Below are 19,655 nucleotides of genomic sequence, written 5' to 3' on the forward strand. Positions count from 1 at the left end.
TCTATACCAATACACATAGATTTTAAAAATACCCATGATCTGCCCATTCCATGTCCATGGCCACATCCCCTTTTCAACTATGCGACTTAAAATTTACACGCAGCATGTTATAGAAGACGCTTAGAAAGTTCTGCACATAAATTCTAATTAATGCCAATTAGTGCTGATAATTGGTTAACATCCAATTATCAAGGATGATTAGCTTGTTAACCAATTAGCTTATGCGAAATGTTATGGAATACACTTCAATTTCTGCATGGAAATATCGGTGTGATATATAGAATCAGGCAGATGTGTTTTAATGTGGGGCTTTCCCATGTGTTAAGACCAGATTTAACGTGACACTTTTTTAGGGCTTTTTCCTTTTTTTTTTAAATTTGCAGACAGGGTGTAGTACCTGCAATAAACTTTAGTTAGCATATGCTAATCATAATGCACAAGCTGGATAACAAAGGAATGCCCACTCTCCACCCATTACATGCCCCTTCCAATAAATATTTTTCAAAAATCAGTAATGTGCAGGTTAGAATGCACAAACAGGAAAAATACTTTAACACATTTCTGCGATAGCCTGTTGACGCACTAACCACACATTAAGGGCTTAATGCCCTTTAATAAAAAGGCCTAAAAGTTTGTAAATAATCACATCTAAATTTTCATAAAAGTCTTCAAGGAGATTGATCATATGGCCTGAGTCACATATATATGATTTGATTTTTGGAACCAAGGGATGTAAAAATTGATCCATGAAAATGGATATAGGTTCAAGGATCAACCCTTTACCAAAGACAGTTGGTCTTCCTGGAGGGTTAAGCATAAGCATCGCCATGCTGGGACAGACCAAGGGTCCATCGATCCCAGCACCCTGTCACTGACAGCAGCAAAAAGAACAAGCAATTTGTCCCGCCCCTCCTAGAAATAGTGTACAATTCCCTCATCCATTCAATAACATTCTATGGCCTTTTCCTCCAGGAAGCCGTCCATCCTTTTTTTGAAGTCTGCTAAGTTAACCGCCTTAACCACTTTTTCCGGCAGCAAATTCCAGAGTTTAACTACACGTTGAGTGAAGAAAACTTTCCTCCGATTCGTTTTAAATTTACTACACTGCAGCTTCATCGCATGCCCCCTTGTCCTAGTATTTTTGGAAAGCGTAAACAGTCGCTCCACATCGACCCGTTCCATTCCACTCATTATCTTACAGACCTCTATCATATCTCCCCTCAGCCGCCTCCTCTCCAAGCTGAAGAGCCTCAGCCTCTTCAGTCTTTCCTCATAGGGAAGTCGTCCCATCCCCTGTATCATCTTTGTCGCCCTTCTCTGCACCTTTTCCAATTCCACTATATCTTTTTTGAGGTGCGGCGAGCAGAATTGAACACAATACTCGTGGTGCGGTCGCACCATGGAGCGATACAATGGCAGAATAATATCCTTATTTTTGTTTTCAATCCCTTTCCTAATGATACTCAACATTCTATTTGCTTTCCTAGCCGCAGAAGCACATTGAGCAGAAGTTTTCAACGTATCGTCAATGATGACACCTAGATCCCCTTCTTGGTCCGTGACTCCCAACGCTGAACTTTGCATGACATAGTTATAGTTTGGGTTCCTCTTTCCCACATGCATCACTTTGCACTTGTTCACATTAAACGTCATCTGCCATTTAGACGCCCAGTCTCCCAGTCTCGTAAAGTCCTCTTGTAGTTTTTCACAATCTTCCTGCGATTTGATGACTTTTAATAACTTTCTGTCATCGGCAAATTTGATTACCTCACTAGTTACTCCCATCTCTAGGTCATTTATGAATATGTTAAAAAGCAGAGGTCCCAGCACTGATCCCTGAGGGACCCCGCTAACTACCCTTCTCCATTGCAAATATTGACCTTTTAATCCTACTCTCTGTTTCCTATCTTTCAACCAGTTTTTAATCCACTGTAAGACACTACCTCCGACCCCATGTCCCTCTAATTTCCTCTGTAGTCTTTCATGAGGAACTTTATCAAATGCCTTCTGAAAATCTAGATACACAATATCAACCGGCTCACCTTTGTCCACATTTGTTTACTCCTTCAAAGAAATGCAGCAGATTGGTGAGGCAAGACTTCTCTTCACTAAATCCATGTTGACTTTGTCCCATTAGTCCATGCTTTTGAATGTGCTCTGTAATTTTGTTCTTGATAATAGTCTCTACCATTTTGTCTGGCACCGACGTCAGACTTACCGGTCTATAATTTCCCAGGTCTTCTCTGGAACCTTTTTTAAATATCGGCGTTACATTGGCGGTGGATTTGTGAATCTTTGGCACAGTGTAAATGGTTGGAATTGTAGGAGGTTTGACCATTAGAAAGTCTTTTTCTTTTTTGGTTAAAAAAAACCTCTTGATGATCCCAGCTCTACTGCTTCCAGTAATTGGTCTAAAGCAAACATTAATTTGGGTGTAAAGCGTGGCTTTTACTGATTGCCTTAGCAGCTACTGACCAGCCAATGCAAATATATTAAAATCAGCTCATTACTATTTAAATGAGCTGTCTGAGCGATGCAGACACATTTTCCCAGCGATGCACAGAAAGGATCGCCTGCTGGAGAATGCAAAATTTTCCTACAGGTCTGGAGCTGTCGGTGCAGTAGGGTTTATAACAAAAATGGTCATTTCCGACTGCTCCTCGCTTTCCTTGGGCAGTTCATGCTGCTGGATTCCATCCTCTTGTGCTATGGCAGGGGGTTTCCGGGCTGGCACTGCATGTTAGGACTGACTGGGAACACAGCACTCCATCCTTCCAGCCTGACTTTAGTGCTCCCTGGTCACCGCCTCTGCTGCACCCAGGACAGAGAGAAGCAAACATGCAAATGCGGTTCCCAGCATCCTCCACGACCAGCAGAACAATCTGGTTGCCATTCCCCCACTGCCGATGAATTCAGAGCTCCCCGGTTACCGCTAATGCTGTGCCTGGGACAGAGGAAGGGGTGCAGCAAACATGGTACCCAGCACCCTCCACAACCAGTGGAGCAATCTGGCTGCCATTTCCTCACTGCTGATTTCCTGCAGGACAGATCTTTTACATGGCTTTCATACACACTGGCTGCTTCTGGCGTGTAAAGCTGGCATGCATAAAAGCCATGTAGTAGTGAAGGCTGTTCAGCTGTTCTGGGCATGCGCATAACAGCCACGCTTAGCAAGTGGCTGCTGTACACATGCGCTGGGCTTTCCCCTATCGAGCTGCTAGCTGTTTTTATGAAGAGCTCATTTGTATGCAATTTCATTTGGGACTTGCTTGCTATTTCCACCTTGGTAACTGTTACCAAGGTGGAAATAGTGAGCGGTTGTCTTCAAGGACTTCAGTGCATTGGACCCCTGAGACCTTTACTCAGAGGCCTTATATAATTTCCCTTGAGATTTTTAATTTTATGAAATTGAAAGAGATGCAAAATTTTACGCACAGAATAAATCTTTGCAGGCAAAGTCAAATATCTTCCTTTCAGCAACATGAGAAATAATTCCTAGATTTTACAACAATAATATGTCTGCAAGGCCATACCTAATGCCTACCTTCAGGATTATCATATGACAAATAGTGAGATTAGAGAAACAGATACATGCAATCACAGAGCTTTTGTTACTATAATGCATTATGAAATACATTATTAACATTTAAAAAAAGATATGTCTATTCAGTGCTGCCATCTATATAGATGACAGTACTCGCCATCAGTAGCGATATGTTTAGCGGTGATATAGAGGCCTAACATAAAACATATCCCTATATGGACAATGGCTAAATGTTGCAGTTATATGATTAGTTAGGCACCATGCCCTCACTCTACCCCCGCCCTATTCAGGTTATTTCAAGGAATATTTGGTGGCACTACAAGAGCAATTCTGTAACTGTCTCCATTTATGCACCACATACACATGTAGATGTACAGCATACCATAACTTTTGTGGGTAAGTGTACACTTACACGCATAAGTGGCTGCAAGTGACTAAGCACAATTCTGTAAGGGTGTGTACGTGACATAATGTGTAATTATAAGGGGAGGGTGTTCAAATGGGTGGAACATGGGACATGAAAGGGTAGAGCTGCCAATTGTAGCTTACAGAATATTTTAAGTTGCATGTGTCCTTGCCACTTTTATGCGACCGCAGTTATACCAGGTCTATGGCTGGTGCAAATTTTTAGTGTGTACATGTAGGCATACTGATTTCGGGTTATGTATGTATTCTATAATGGAATCCAAGCATCCAGATGAAGTTATAGAATAGGCTCTCATCACACAGCATCAGGGGAGGCACTCGCTTACAGAACTGTTTTCTATCTGTATGGTGTCACTGAAATCCACAGATAGTGGACTTATATGTGGAAATCTTTCACACATAATAAGTGAGAGCAATTAAGCAGCAAAACCATTAAGGATTTTTCCCCCTTTTACAAGGCAGAAAGAAAAAAAAACAGGGGATTAAAGGTATTAACCCCTCAATCCTTTGTGTTAAGCCTTACTGAAAGAAGCACTTTTATAACAGCTGTGCTTTTCTCTCATCTCTTTTTTTTCTAGCATTTCCAATTTTTATTTAAACCATTTGATGTAGTATAATGAAAAGCAGAATATTAAATCAATAAAGAACAGAATAGATAACATTTCAGATGGTTTAGCATGGATAGCTGCTGTAAACAGTGGCTTTCTATTTGTCACCAGCAATTTTACTTTTCTTGGACTTGCTTCCATATCAGAAACCAAATAACAAGACTATATGTTGGGTACCTTTTACTAGTGTGTTGACATTAGATATCATTAACCAATATATTGTGTCATGACTAGGCTGCCTTCTGGTTACAGGAAAGCCACGGACCCTTCGGAGCTATACTGCTGAAACAGTTTCCCTCAACAGTTCCTCTACCATTCAGACTTCTACACAGATCCTTACTTATCGCAGTTCACAGCATCAGAGCAATCACAGTATTCCTCTCAAGTAATATATCACTAAACACAGACAACTTAATCCAGCACTGCTTCTCTCAGCATGTATGGCATTTACCTTTTGTGTCTTCTTCAGCTTGCTGGATTAAAACAATTTGTAAATGTATTTGCCCATAGTCTCTCAATAACAATAGCTCAAAATCTCTTCACTGAAAATCAGTCTCTGACAGTCCTTCCAGGCAATGTTGATTTGGAGCCAAAAACACAAAACCTCCCCCGCCCCTCAACACAGATCTCAAAATGAGCCCCAACCCTTCAGCTTCTACTCAGCTTCAAGGAAAAGGGGTTGAAGCAGCTCCACCCACTTAGCATTTATTGCTCTCTGCTATCCCTCCAACTCTGCTCAAACAAAAGGTAGAAAAAAAATACAGCTCTTAGTTATGTCAGGTAGGGGTCTTTTTACTAAGCCATGCTAAAAAGTGGCTGATAGTAGTTTTAGTGCGTGGGTTTCCCACGTGCTCCGGCCACTTTTTTCCTCAGCCATAAAAACTTTTGTTTTCAATGGAGGCAGTAAATGGCCCTGCATTAATAAAAATATTGGAGTGCCTCCTGTTTAGTAGGTGGTAAGGTTCACGTGCTACTTAAGCGGTAATCGAGCAGCACTGCCGTTAGTGCTAGGCATGCCCCCCCCCCACCGGCTAGAAAATAAAATGTATTTTCTGAGCATGGGAAATGGTGCACGCTGAACACAGTACTACTGACGGGCACCTGGGCACACCCAGCAGTAGTGCTGTTTTCCCTCATGCTACCTTCATGGTAGTCCTACCGCCCTTTAGAAAAAGGGCTCCTTAAGCAGTAAAGTTTTATTGCAATTCAGCACCTTGCTCAATGTATTCCATGTGCATCTCTGCAAGATTACCCAAGCAGGAGCTCACATCCATTCCTCTGCAGATTTCAACAATGCCGGTAAAACTGGTGGACACCCTCCCCCCTTTACATGGTTCCACATATATTTTATATACTCCCAGGAAAAGGACTTCTCCCCCCAGCTTCTCTCCTTAAGGGAAACTGCTCTCTCACTCTTGGTCAGAGGCAGTGTGAGTTTTCTAAGCTCACCCCTCCTCTTTCCTCTTACAGAACTGTTCTGGGAAAGCTAGGGATCCTCTCCCAATTCCTTGCTAGCACGACAGTTTACCCCTACAGAAGTAGGGGATCTCTTACAACTCCTATCTGTTTCTTCTATATCAAATTATATTGGGTTTTATTCATTATGAGGGCAATTCTATAAGTGAGCACCCTCCTTTTATGTGCTTTGAAGCAGCACAGTGAATGCCTATTCTATAACAGCATCTAGGCGCCCAGATACCATTACAGAATACTGGTGTAATGATGTAATCATGATTGCCCAAATACAGCAAGGGTGTACATATCTTACAATATTCTGTAAATTGCATGCATAATTTGGAGTCCCACCCATGCTCCACCAATGTGTATCTCCCTCCCTTGTGGTTGAATGCCCTAGTACTTAGTGCTTAAGGTAATTATGCATATAAGTGCTAATTTTCCATGCACTTACTTGCACAAAGTAGTGCATACCCATGAGTGCCTAGTTATAGAATTGCCCTTTATTTCTGTTAATACTGGGTATTAATTATTAATGTGTTGATACTGTTTTTTTTACTTTGTTTTTATTATATTGTGTTATAAGCAATGGTTTTACTAAAATGTATTTTCTCATCTTTTCTATATTTTTACTTATTTGTGACCATCTCTGGGAAAACATGACTAAAATCGCGGATCCAAAATGTTGAGTATGACTGATTTTCAAGTCATGGGTCCAAAAGCAATCACATGTTTGAACTTCGATAACTTTTTAAAAACTTTTTCACATAAAAAGGATGGGACTTGGACTGTTGCATTATAAATTGTTTGCTGTAATAGGCCTCGTTAAACCCTCATTTTTTGTTTCTGATGAGTTTAGTCACATTTTTCCAGAGACAGTCACATTTATTTGTTATTTATTTATACATTTTTTACCCCTTCATTTTTGATCTTCTTTGATCCCTTTCAGAGTGTCTGGTCTCTGATTTGGGAGGAAAGCTTTTGCCAAAAGAGTCCATATTAAGTCCAATGTACTGTAATTGTTATGATGACTGTAAGCTTCATTTTTGGATAGTTTATGACAAAACCCAGCAACTCTGTAGTTAAATTATCATTTGAAGAACTTGCCTACTCTTTTTTTTTTTTAAACAGCCCTTGACCAACCAGCCATCTAGGTGAGGAAAGAAAGTCCTTACCTAGGAAGTTTGTAAAGACTCTTAGAACTGCTTAAAGCCAATAAGAGAGGACCAAATATTGCATTCGAACTCCATGCACTATGAAGTATAGAAACTTGCGGTATAGAGGGTAAATTATTAAGTGTACACATCCTTGAAATCTAGGGAGTATAACCCATCTTCCACGTTTAGTTTTTATAGAAATCGTTTTGAATTTCTTTAAAAAAGAAACATTTTGAAGTGTAACAGGTCCAATATCAGTCTCATACCTCACACATTCTTTGCACTTAAGAACTGTCTGAATAGAAGCCTTTGTTGTTTTCTAGCTCTGGAACCTTCTCAACTGATCTCTCTTGTAGGACAGATTCTACCTCTTGCTGAAAGACAATACTATGGAATTGACAATACTATGGAATTGACTGAACAAGGAGTTAGGAACGGGCTTGATCTGATAGGACCTGAGGGATATTGTAGGCAGGAACCCTGAGTTACCTTCAATGTCCATTAGTCTTCTATTATCAGTAGCTATGACATGTTGAAAAACTTCAGCCTTCCTCCTATTTGGAGGCATGGCAGAATGCCCATGTGAAGACTTGTTCTATCGAATGGCCTAAAAAGCACAAAGAGGTTTTAGGTTGTCCAAATGTCTGTATCAAAAGTCTGTCATCTGCCTCCTGGACAAAGGCCTTGGAAGATGTTGCTGCCTATATCTAATATACTGATAGTAGATTTTTCTCTGGTAACAGAATTGCCTCCGATACGGATAAGTCTTACTATTTGATGAACGGACAGTTCTCCAAAAGCTAACAACAAAGTTTGAATGGTGGAGCAATGATCTCTAAAGTTGACTGTTCACAAAAATATTCTCCTCAGTGCAGGGAGTATTGGCCACATAGACTTAATCCACACCTGCTTCCTTGCCCCAATGCCACTGGGAAGATGCACACTGAGGTTTCAAGAACTTTGTAAATAGGTCTTACCAGCTGCATTAGTTAGATGGATCAAGAATTTTCTCTTTTTTCCCAGTAAGATCTGATAAAGGTCAAGCTCTTGAACACCATTTTCCCCCACCCCCCAATAACATCCAAGACTTTTAGGTATTTTCCCAATGGACTGCTGGAGTGATATCTGGAATGTGCTTCTTTCTTTAAGGCAGATTTTCCAATCCTGGAATAATGTGGCAGCTACCCAATATGAAACCTTGGTCTTGCCCTTTATACTTAAGGTCCGATTTTCTTGTTACAGGAGCACATGATACTGGGTTCTGCTACATTCTACAGTTCCTGCACCAGTCCCATGAACAGATACTACTATTGTGTCTCTTGGCTCTTTAAGTTTTAGCAGCAGACCACACAGATATCTGTCCTAGGTTTTTTTTATCTTCCTGGACTGTAAAGGGAGCCTCCTCAGTGACATCTTTTATTTTATTTTATTTATTAACAATAATTTCTTATGCCGCTCTCACTAGGCGGTTTACAGTATAGATAAAATAAAAGTCAAAGATCTAGGAAAGGAAATACAATGTTTGACAGGAAAATAACGATAATCATACCGACTAGGATAGGGAATTTTCTAAGTATAGGGTAAGGGAGAAAGACTAGAGGGGGAAGGGAAGGGGAACAGGTATAAAATAGGGGAGGAGAGGATTGTGGACAGAAAAGCAGTATCCAACAGCGAAACTGCCTTATGGGAGGTGAAAAGCCTGGCAGAATAACCATGCTTTTATGGCTAATTTAAATTTTTTTTTAAGGACAGTTCTGAACAGATGTCATGGGGAAGGGAATTCCAGTGGCAGGGGGATGCAAAGTAGAAGGCACAATGGCTCAGAGATTCCAAGGTAGCTTGTCTGGGGTTTGGTAGGACCAGATGGTATTTGAGAGATCACAGTAGGTGAACAGGTGAGTAAGGAATAGTGAGGTTAGCTAAATAGTGTGGGAAGCCTAACCAAAAGGCTTTGAAGGTAAGGCTTAGAAGTTTGCGTAGAATTCTTTTCTCAATAGCGAGTCAATGGTACTTATGGAACAAGGGAGAGACCTGGTCTGATCTTTTGTTGTGGCATAGAGGGGCATTTTCGAAAGGGACGTCCATGTTTTGATATGGACATCCTCGCAAAATATCCCGATCTAGGAGAGGGGAAACCTGTATTTTCGAAACAAGATGGACATCCATCTTTCGTTTCGAAAATACCGTCAGGGATGTCCAAATCCTTAAATTTGGTCGTCCCTAGACTTGGTCATTTCCGATTTTCGGAGATAATCGAAACCAAGGACGTCTATCTCAGAAACGACCAAATGCAAGCCATTTGGTCATGGGAGGAGACAGCATTTCTAGTGCACTGGTCCCCCTGACATGCCAGGACACCAACTGGGCACCCTAGGGGGCACTGCAGTGGACTTCATAAATTGCTCCCAGGAACACAGCTCTCTTATGTTGTGTGCTGAGCCCCCCAAACCCACTACCCACAACTGTACATCACTACCATAGCCCTTAAGGATGAAGGGGGCACCTAGATGTGGGTACAGTGGGTTTCTGGTGGGTTTTGGAGGGCTCGCTGTTTCCTCCACAAATGAAACAGGTAGGAGGGGATGGGCCTGGGTCCGCCTGCCTGAAGTGCACTGCACCCATTAAAACTGCTCCAGTGACCTACATACTGCTGTCATAGACCTGAGTATGACATCTGAGGCTGGCACAAAATATTTTGAAAGATATTTTTTGAGGGTGGGAGTGGGTTAGTGACCACTGGGGGAGTAAGGGGAGGTCATCCCCAATTCTCTCTGGTGGTCATCTGGTCATTTCGGGCACCTTTTTGTGCCTTGGTTGTAAGAAAAATACGACCAGGTAAATCATCCAAGTGTTCGTCAGGGACATCCTTGTTTCTTTCGATTATGGGTCGAGGACATCCAAGTGTTAGGCACGCCCACGTCCCGCCTTCGCTATGCCTCCAATACGCCCCCTTGAACTTTGGCCATCCCTGCGACAGAAAGTAGTTGGGGACATCCAAAATCGGCTTTCGATTATACCAATTTGGACAACTCTGTGAGAAGGATGCCCATCTTCCGATTTATGGCGAAATATGGGCGTCCTTCTCTTTTGAAAATGAGCCCTCTAATAACTTAATGGTTGTATTCTGTAATGTTAGTAAGAATTTTAAGGAATAGCGAGGGGATCCCAGATAAATTATATTGCAATAATCAATACTGGAAATAAGCAAGAAGAGAATGAGCGAATGAAAGGTGTCATGATCAAAATACAAATCGTAATTGTCTTAGAACGAAAGAACAAAATTTACATAACTAAGATATATGAGGGAATGAGAGAGACCTTCCAGTGGTTAGGTACTTCTGGTGAACTGAGGTGAAGGATCTGAGTGGAATCCAGTTGACAACTGTCTGTCTAATCAAACAAGTGAATTTCTTTATTAATGTTCAGAAATTTAACAGTCTGAAAGAGAAGAATGGTCTTAAACCATACTGAAAGAATTGTTGGTAGATCTAGGAATACAGGATTCAGTAAGTCTTAGACAGATTCGATTAGATCTATAGAATACATCTAGCATACATCTATAGATGTCTAAATGTTATCATGGTGAGGAGTTGTCCTTGTTAGTTTAGTGGTGAGCACAGTCTCCTTTTCCCTGGCTGGCATAGCAGTGATGATAGAATACCCACTGTGAAAGTACCTTGTCAAATTTACAAGGACGACTATTCCTGTAAATCCTATAGTGTTTATCTTACTGGTTGCTATATAGAAAACAGATTTGGCATATCTATTACAAACATTCTTAAGAACTCCTGAAAGCATGCTATCATATCATTTTTTGTTTTGGATAAGATTTGAGGCTCTAAGGTGTCTGAGGAGCGCCCAGGGAAGAATTATATGTCTCTGGACTCAGTAACTGTAACTGCCAGGTTGAATGTGTCTTCTATGCAGGTTGTTTCTGCACAGAGATTTTCATAACTGAAAAGATTTCTACTCTCTTTGCTGCTGTGGCTTTTCTATATTGAGTGGGATCTGTGCTCTGTGTGGAATTACTGCTCAGGCCTCTGGATCACAGACTTGTGCACCGAGATTAGTTTACACTCTGTGCAGAATCTATCTGTGCCAAAGGTCTCTGATGCACTATACTCACTTTCTGCACAGAGTCTTTTGCAATGACCTTTGTAGTGTAGGCAGCTGAATCTTCTGAATATCCCTGTGCTAAGATGTGCAAATATTCAGGATCTAGCCTCTACGTTTCTCAAAAAAGGATGTCTCTTATGAAGCGTCTCCTTCGCTGAGTGGCACTTAGGCCTGCAAAGAAACTGAGCTACTTTTTTTTTTTTACAGCTTAGGCGGTGGAGGTGAGTCCAGTTGTGAGCACAGAACTGAACTCTGGGTGTCAGTCAAGGACATCTCCCTCCTACTACTACTGATCATTTCTATAGTGCTACTAGGTGTGCGCAGCCAGGGCCGGCCCAAGGCAAGATGCCACCTAAGGCAGAGCTAGGATGCTGCCCCCCCCCCCCCCTCCCCGGCCAAGATGCTGCCCCCTTCCTACCTCCAGCCAGTCTGTGGCGTTGCCCTGGTGCCGGCATCCACCTCTTTCTTTTATTGCGGCTACCTGATGAAACAGGAAGTTACATCAGAGACGCGGCTGCAGTAAAGGGAAGAGGCGGGTGCTGATGGCAGGGAAGCGTATGGGAATCGCTGCTGCTGCTGCTGGGTAATGCTGTGAAGGGGAGATGCCAGGTGCCGGTGGCAGGGCAACGTATGGGAATCGCTGCCGCTGCTGGGTAACGCCACAAAGAGAAGATGCTGCAAAGAGGCCCCCGCCTCAGGTGGCCTAATGGTTGAGCCGCCCCTGTGCGCAGCACTATACACATTATTTGCAGGTATTTTCTCTGTTTGTAGAGGGCTCACAATCAAAGTTTTTTTTACCTGGGGCAATGGAGGGTTAAGTGACTTGAAGTGGGAACTGAACACAGGTCACCAGCATCAAGGCCTGCTGCATTAGCCATTATGCTACTTCTCCACTCCAACAAAGCCAACACACAGGCAGGAAAGAAGATAGAGAAGCCCACCCCCCAGGCATGAAGAAGCATTTCAGTAGGTCAATCTTGAGAGAGGGAAAAACAAGAAAATTGTTCCTGGGGAGAGGGTGCTGAGGGGAATTTAAATACTAAGAAAGAACAGATTTTTGGTTTTAAGAAACAAAAACATGATGAACACCTAAAAACTGCATTCATGAGATAGCTTGGATTAAATAGAATAAGGGGGGGTCATGAGATAGTAGCTGTACAGGAAGTCCCATGCAAACTCAGAAAGATATTCTGATGTTTTCTAAGCTCTACAAGATCTGCCTACCATCATCAGATGATGTCACCCACTTATCTTGCTGATTCATCTTGCTTGGTAATAGAGATTCTCCGAGGACAAGCAGGCTGCTTGTTCTCACTGATGGGTGACGTCCACGGCAGCCCCTCCAATCGGAACACTTTCTAGCAAAGTCCTTTGCTAGTCCTCGCGCGCCGATGCGCACCGCGCATGCGCGGCCGTCTTCCCGCCCGAACCGGCTCGTGCCGGCCAGTCTTCTTTTGTCCGCGCTCGGTACGGTCGTGTTTCGCCGTTCGCGCCCCAAAAAGTTGACCTCGCGCGTCGTTCATCGACTTTGTTCTTTAAAAAAAAAAAAGGTGTCTGGAGGAGGCCTTTTGGTTTTCTCCCTTCCCGTACTTCGAGTTTTTTGCTCCGGTAAGTTTTCTTTTGTCGTCGGGGTAGGCCCTATTTAGGCCTCGGTCGAAGTTTTTCTTCTCCCTATTTTTGTGGTGCCATTTTGAGTTTTGATCTCGCCGGCGCGATTTTTCCGCCCATGACATCGAAGTCTTCCAGCGGCTTCAAGAAGTGCACCCAGTGCGCCCGGGTAATCTCGCTCACTGACAGGCACGCGTCGTGTCTTCAGTGTCTGGGGGCTGGGCACCGCCCTCAGGCCTGTAGTCTGTGTTCCCTCTTACAGAAGCGGACTCAGGTAGCGAGGTTAGCCCAGAGGAACATTTTGTTCTCGGGCTCTTCGCCGGCATCGGCACCGGGAGTATCGACTGCCTCGACGTCGTCGGCGCCCAGACCTTCATCCTCGCCCCCGATTGCATCGAGGCATCGGCCCTCTGCATCGGGGCGACATCGGAAGGCTGCGTCGGTATCGGTGGTATCGAGACCTCCTCGTCTGCTGATGTCGTCGGACGGTGGTGCTTCGTCTGGAGTGCAGGTGAGGGCTGTCCATTCTCCTGCTGGTGGCGGTGAGCCTTCGGGTGGGTCTGCCCCTACCCTGAGGGCTCCTGCGGTACAGCCCCCCCGAGACCGACCCTCTTCGGTCTCGGCTCCGAGGAAGAGACGGCTGGATTCTACGTCCTCCTCGTCGGTGCCGGGAAACTCCGGTGACGTGCTTCGTTCCAAAAAATCGAAGAAGCATCGTCACCGGTCCCCTTCCCGTGTCGGCACCGAGAGCTCTGGGTCGCCGAGGGAGTCGGCACCCAGTAAGCATCGGCACCGAGAGGACCGCTCGCCCTCTGTTCAAGAGGTGTCGATGCGCTCCCCTTTGGACAGCCCGGAACAGCCTCCACGCCCGGAACAGGTTCTGACATCGACTCCTGCATCGGCTTCCATGTCTTTTTCCACAGCCGCTCTGCACGAGAGCCTCCGGACCGTTCTCCCAGAGATCCTGGGAGAGCTGTTGCGCCCTTCCCCTCCAGTACCGGGGTGCTTGCGCCACCGGTACCGTCGAGCGAGGCGCCGGCTGGCCCATTGTCCGGGGTGAGGTCTCCGACATCGGTGCCGCTTGCGGTACCGACTGCGGTAGCCTCCCAGGAAGGCTCCCCGACTACGTCGGCGGAGGGAGCTTTGCCGGTGCGGGCGAGGGAGTCTACCTCTCGACGCTCCCGCCATGGCCGTGGTTCCACGGAGTCGAGCCGGGCACGGTTGCAGACACAGGTCCGTGAACTTGTGTCTGACACCGATGGTGAGGCCTCGTGGGAAGAGGAAGAAGACATCAGATATTTCTCTGACGAGGAGTCTGAGGGTCTTCCTTCCGATCCCACTCCCTCTCCTGAAAGACAGCTTTCTCCTCCTGAGAGCCTGTCTTTCGCTTCCTTTGTCCGGGAGATGTCTACGGCCATCCCCTTCCCGGTGGTTGTGGAGGACGAGCCCAGGGCTGAAATGTTTGAGCTCCTGGACTATCCTTCTCCATCTAAGGAAGCGTCCACAGTACCCATGCATCATGTCCTAAAAAAGACATTGCTGGTGAACTGGACCAAGCCTCTAAGTAATCCCCACATTCCCAAGAAGATCGAGTCCCAGTACCGGATCCATGGGGACCCAGAGCTGATGCGCACTCAGTTGCCTCATGACTCTGGAGTTGTGGATTTGGCCCTAAAGAAGGCCAAGAGTTCTAGAGAACATGCTTCGGCGCCCCCGGGCAAGGACTCTAGAACCTTGGACTCCTTTGGGAGGAAGGCCTACCATTCTTCTATGCTCATGGCCAAGATTCAGTCCTACCAGCTCTACACGAGCATACACATGCGGAACAATGTGCGGCAGTTGGCGGGCTTGGTGGACAAGCTCCCCCCTGAGCAAGCCAGGCCATTTCAGGAGGTGGTCAGGCAGCTGAAGGTGTGCAGAAAATTCCTGGCCAGAGGGGTGTATGACACCTTTGATGTTGTGTCCAGGGCCGCTGCTCAAGGTGTGGTGATGCGCAGACTCTCATGGCTGCGTGCCTCCGACCTGGAGAATAGAATCCAGCAGCGGATTGTGGACTCGCCTTGCCGTGCTGATAATATTTTTGGAGAAAAAGTCGAGCAGGTGGTAGAGCAGCTCCACCAGCGAGACACCGCATTCGACAAGTTCTCCCGCCGGCAGCCTTCAGCCTCTACCTCTACAGGTAGAAGATTTTTCGGGGGAAGGAAGACTGTTCCCTACTCTTCTGGCAAGCGTAGGTACAATCCTCCTTCTCGACAGCCTGCGGCCCAGGCTAAGCCCCAGCGCGCTCGCTCTCGTCAGCAGCGTGCGCCTCAGCAAGGCCCTCGGCTCCCCAGCAAAAGCAAGGGACGAGCTTTTGACTGGCTCCAGCAGAGCATAGCCGACATCCAAGTGTCAGTGCCGGGCGACCTGCCAGTCGGAGGGAGGTTGAAAGCTTTTCACCAAAGGTGGCCTCTCATAACCTCCGATCAGTGGGTTCTCCAAATAGTCCGGCAAGGATACACCCTCAATTTGGCCTCAAAACCTCCAAATTGTCCACCGGGAGCTCAGTCTTACAGCTTCCAGCACAAGCAGGTACTTGCAGAGGAACTCTCCGCCCTTCTCAGCGCCAATGCGGTCGAGCCCGTGCCATCCGGGCAAGAAGGGCTGGGATTCTATTCCAGGTACTTCCTTGTGGAAAAGAAAACAGGGGGGATGCGTCCCATCCTAGACCTAAGGGCCCTGAACAAATATCTGGTCAAAGAAAAGTTCAGGATGCTTTCCCTGGGCACCCTTCTCCCCATGATTCAGGAAAACGATTGGCTATGCTCTCTGGACTTTAAGGACGCCTACACGCACATCCCGATACTGCCAGCTCACAGACAGTATCTGCGATTTCAGCTGGGCACACGTCACTTCCAGTACTGTGTGCTACCCTTTGGGCTCGCCTCTGCGCCCAGAGTGTTCACCAAGTGCTTGGCTGTAGTAGCAGCGGCACTTCGCAGACTGGGGGTACACGTGTTCCCATATCTCGACGATTGGCTGGTGAAGAACACATCCGAGGCAGGAGCCCTGCAGTCCATGCAGATGACTATTCGCCTCCTGGAGCTACTGGGGTTTGTGATAAATTACCCAAAGTCCCATCTTCTCCCAGTGCAGAAACTCGAATTCATAGGAGCTCTGCTGGATTCTCGGACGGCTCGCGCCTATCTCCCAGAGGCGAGAGCCAACAACTTGTTGTCCCTCGTCTCGCGGGTGCGAGCGTCCCAGCAGATCACAGCTCGGCAGATATTGAGATTGCTGGGCCACATGGCCTCCACAGTTCATGTGACTCCCATGGCCCGCCTTCACATGAGATCTGCTCAATGGACCATAGCTTCCAAGTGGTTTCAGGCTGCTGGGGATCTAGAAGACGTGATCCACCTGTCCACAAGTTTTCTCGAATCCCTGTATTGGTGGACAATTTGGTCCAATTTGACTCTGAGACATCCTTTCCAAATTCCTCAGCCACAAAAAGTGCTGACCACGGATGCGTCTCTCCTGGGATGGGGAGCTCATGTCGATGGGCTTCACACCCAAGGAAGCTGGTCCCTCCAGGAACGCGATCTGCAGATCAATCTTCTGGAGTTACGAGCGATCTGGAACGCTCTGAAGGCTTTCAGAGATCGGCTGTCCCACCAAATTATCCAAATTCAGACGGACAACCAGGTTGCCATGTACTACGTCAACAAGCAGGAGGGCACCGGATCTCGCCCCCTGTGTCAGGAAGCCGTCAGCATGTGGCTCTGGGCTCGCCGTCACGGCATGGTGCTCCAAGCCACATATCTGGCAGGCGTAAACAACAGTCTGGCCGACAGGTTGAGCAGGATTATGCAACCTCACGAGTGGTCGCTCAATTCCCATGTAGTGCGACAGATCTTCCAGGTGTGGGGCACCCCCTTGGTGGATCTCTTCGCATCTCGAGCCAACCACAAAGTCCCTCAGTTCTGTTCCAGGCTTCAGGCCCACGGCAGACTGGCATCGGATGCCTTCCTCCTGGATTGGGGGGAGGGTCTGCTGTATGCTTATCCTCCCATACCTCTGGTGGGGAAGACTTTGTTGAAACTCAAGCAAGACCGAGGCACCATGATTCTGATTGCTCCTTTTTGGCCGCGTCAGATCTGGTTCCCTCTTCTTCTGGAGTTGTCCTCCAAAGAACCGTGGAGATTGGAGTGTTTTCCGACCCTCATCACGCAGGACGAAGGGGCGCTTCTGTATCCCAACCTCCAGTCCCTGGCTCTCACGGCCTGGATGTTGAGAGCGTAGACTTTGCCTCTTTGGGTCTGTCAGAGGGTGTCTCCCGCATCTTGCTTGCTTCCAGGAAAGATTCCACTAAGAGGAGTTACTTCTTTCTATGGAGGAGGTTTGCCGTCTGGTGTGACAGCAAGGCCCTAGAAACTCGTTCTTGTCCTACACAGACCCTGCTTGAATACCTTCTGCACTTGTCTGAGTCCGGTCTCAAGACCAACTCTGTAAGGGTTCACCTTAGTGCAATCAGTGCATACCATTACCGTGTGGAAGGTAAGCCGATCTCAGGACAGCCTTTAGTTGTTCGCTTCATGAGAGGTTTGCTTTTGTCAAAGCCCCCTGTCAAGCCTCCTACAGTGTCATGGGATCTCAATGTCGTTCTCACCCAGCTGATGAAACCTCCTTTTGAGCCACTGGATTCCTGCCATCTGAAGTACTTGACCTGGAAGGTCATTTTCTTGGTGGCAGTTACTTCAGCTCGTAGAGTCAGTGAGCTTCAGGCCCTGGTAGCCCAGGCCCCTTACACCAAATTTCATCATAACAGAGTAGTCCTCCGCACTCACCCTAAGTTCTTGCCAAAGGTTGTGTCGGAGTTCCATCTGAACCAGTCAATTGTCTTGCCAACATTCTTTCCCCGTCCTCATTCCTGCCCTGCTGAACGTCAGCTGCACACATTGGACTGCAAGAGAGCATTGGCCTTCTATCTGGAGCGGACACAGCCCAACAGACAGTCCGCCCAATTGTTTGTTTCTTTTGATCCCAACAGGAGGGGAGTGGCTGTGGGAAAACCCACCACATCCAATTGGCTAGCAGATTGCATTTCCTTCACTTACGCCCAGGCTGGGCTGGCTCTTGAGGGTCATGTCACGGCTCATAATGTTAGAGCCATGGCAGCGTCGGTAGCCCACTTGAAGTCAGCCACTATTGAAGAGATTTGCAAAGCTGCGATGTGGTCATCTGTCCACACATTCACATCTCATTACTGCCTGCAGCAGGATACCCGACGCGACAGTCGGTTCGGGCAGTCAGTGCTTCAGAATCTGTTCGGGGTTTAGAATCCAACTCCACCCCCCTAGGCCCATGTTTGTTCTGTTCCAGGCTGCACTCTCAGTTAGTTGGTAAATTTTTTAGGTCAATCTCAGTTATGTCCTCGCCGGTGCGAGGCCCAATTGACCATGGTTGTTGTTTTGAGTGAGCCTGGGGGCTATGGATACCCCATCAGTGAGAACAAGCAGCCTGCTTGTCCTCGGAGAAAGCGAATGCTACATACCTGTAGAAGGTATTCTCCGAGGACAGCAGGCTGATTGTTCTCACAAACCCGCCTGCCTCCCCTTTTGGAGTTGTGTCTTCCCTTCTCTTTGTCTTGCTACATATGAGACTGGCCGGCACGAGCTGGTTCGGGCGGGAAGACGGCCGCGCATGCGCGTGTGCGCATCGGCGCGCGAGGACTAGCAAAGGACTTTGCTAGAAAGTGTTCCGATTGGAGGGGCTGCCGTGGACGTCACCCATCAGTGAAAACAATCAGCCTGCTGTCCTCGGAGAATACCTTCTACAGGTATGTAGCATTCGCTATTTTGGGTATTGAATTACTGGAAAAGCTAGTGTCGTATCATCATAATGCTAAAGAATAAAACTAACTTTCTGCATTGAATTTTGATTTTAAAAAGTGTATTTTACTGCACAGCAGACGATAGAACACACTAACATCTACTGCATGTTAATTCCAGCAGCATGGCAGCACACCCACACTAGCTACTTTACACAGGTAGGGGTGGGAAACTAGGCATTTCATGGGCGGGTCAGAAGTGTGGCCTGCAGTGACACCTAGTACATAGGTCTGTACTGTATGCTAGCTGTCACAAATGCCAATAGCGTGGATGTACTTGCCACTGTCTCATCAGATCTCCCCTCTCCAATTCCTCACCCCCCTGCCTTCCCATTAAGTATAGTCACTCTCATCTGTCTTCAACCCAAACTTCCTTCCACCCCCCCTTGACCACTCACTGGGATTTACCTGTAGATGAATCCTGGTGGTCCAGTGGCAAGAAGTGGGAGCGTTAGAGAACTGCTCCCACTTCATGCCACTGGACCCTCCAACTGTCTCCATTCCAACCCTCCTCCATCCCTTCAGCACCCCCCCCCCCCCCACACACACACGTTGCAGTACTGCAGACTATCACTGACCTCTAGTGATAGTCTTGCAGTACTACAACTAGGGAGGGGGGAAGTAGGCTGAGGGATGGAGAACGGTTGGAATGGAGACAGTTGGAGGGGCCTTACTTTGTGGAAAGGGTGAACCAGAAAGGGTGGGGATTGTGAAATCTTTGTGAGGGTTTGGGGAGTGGTTGATGGGTAGCGCTGCCACATCTGCCCTGTGCAGTAAATACAAGGCACACCCTCTATAACTGAACAGGCTTTGCACTTACCTCGCATTAAGTTTTGCTGTTGACGCATGGTAAGTCCAATTCCTACCACACT

The 19,655-nt window shown here is 46.6% G+C and overlaps 1 protein-coding gene across 1 annotated transcript in view; it reads right to left on the bottom strand.

Annotated features, from left to right (window-relative positions):
- The window catches only part of KIAA0825 (KIAA0825 ortholog), a 584,207-nt gene that overhangs the window by 264,141 nt on the left and 300,411 nt on the right, over positions 1-19,655 (bottom strand).

This window comes from Microcaecilia unicolor, chromosome 2, assembly GCF_901765095.1.
Source record: "Microcaecilia unicolor chromosome 2, aMicUni1.1, whole genome shotgun sequence".
Lineage (NCBI taxonomy): Eukaryota > Metazoa > Chordata > Amphibia > Gymnophiona > Siphonopidae > Microcaecilia > Microcaecilia unicolor.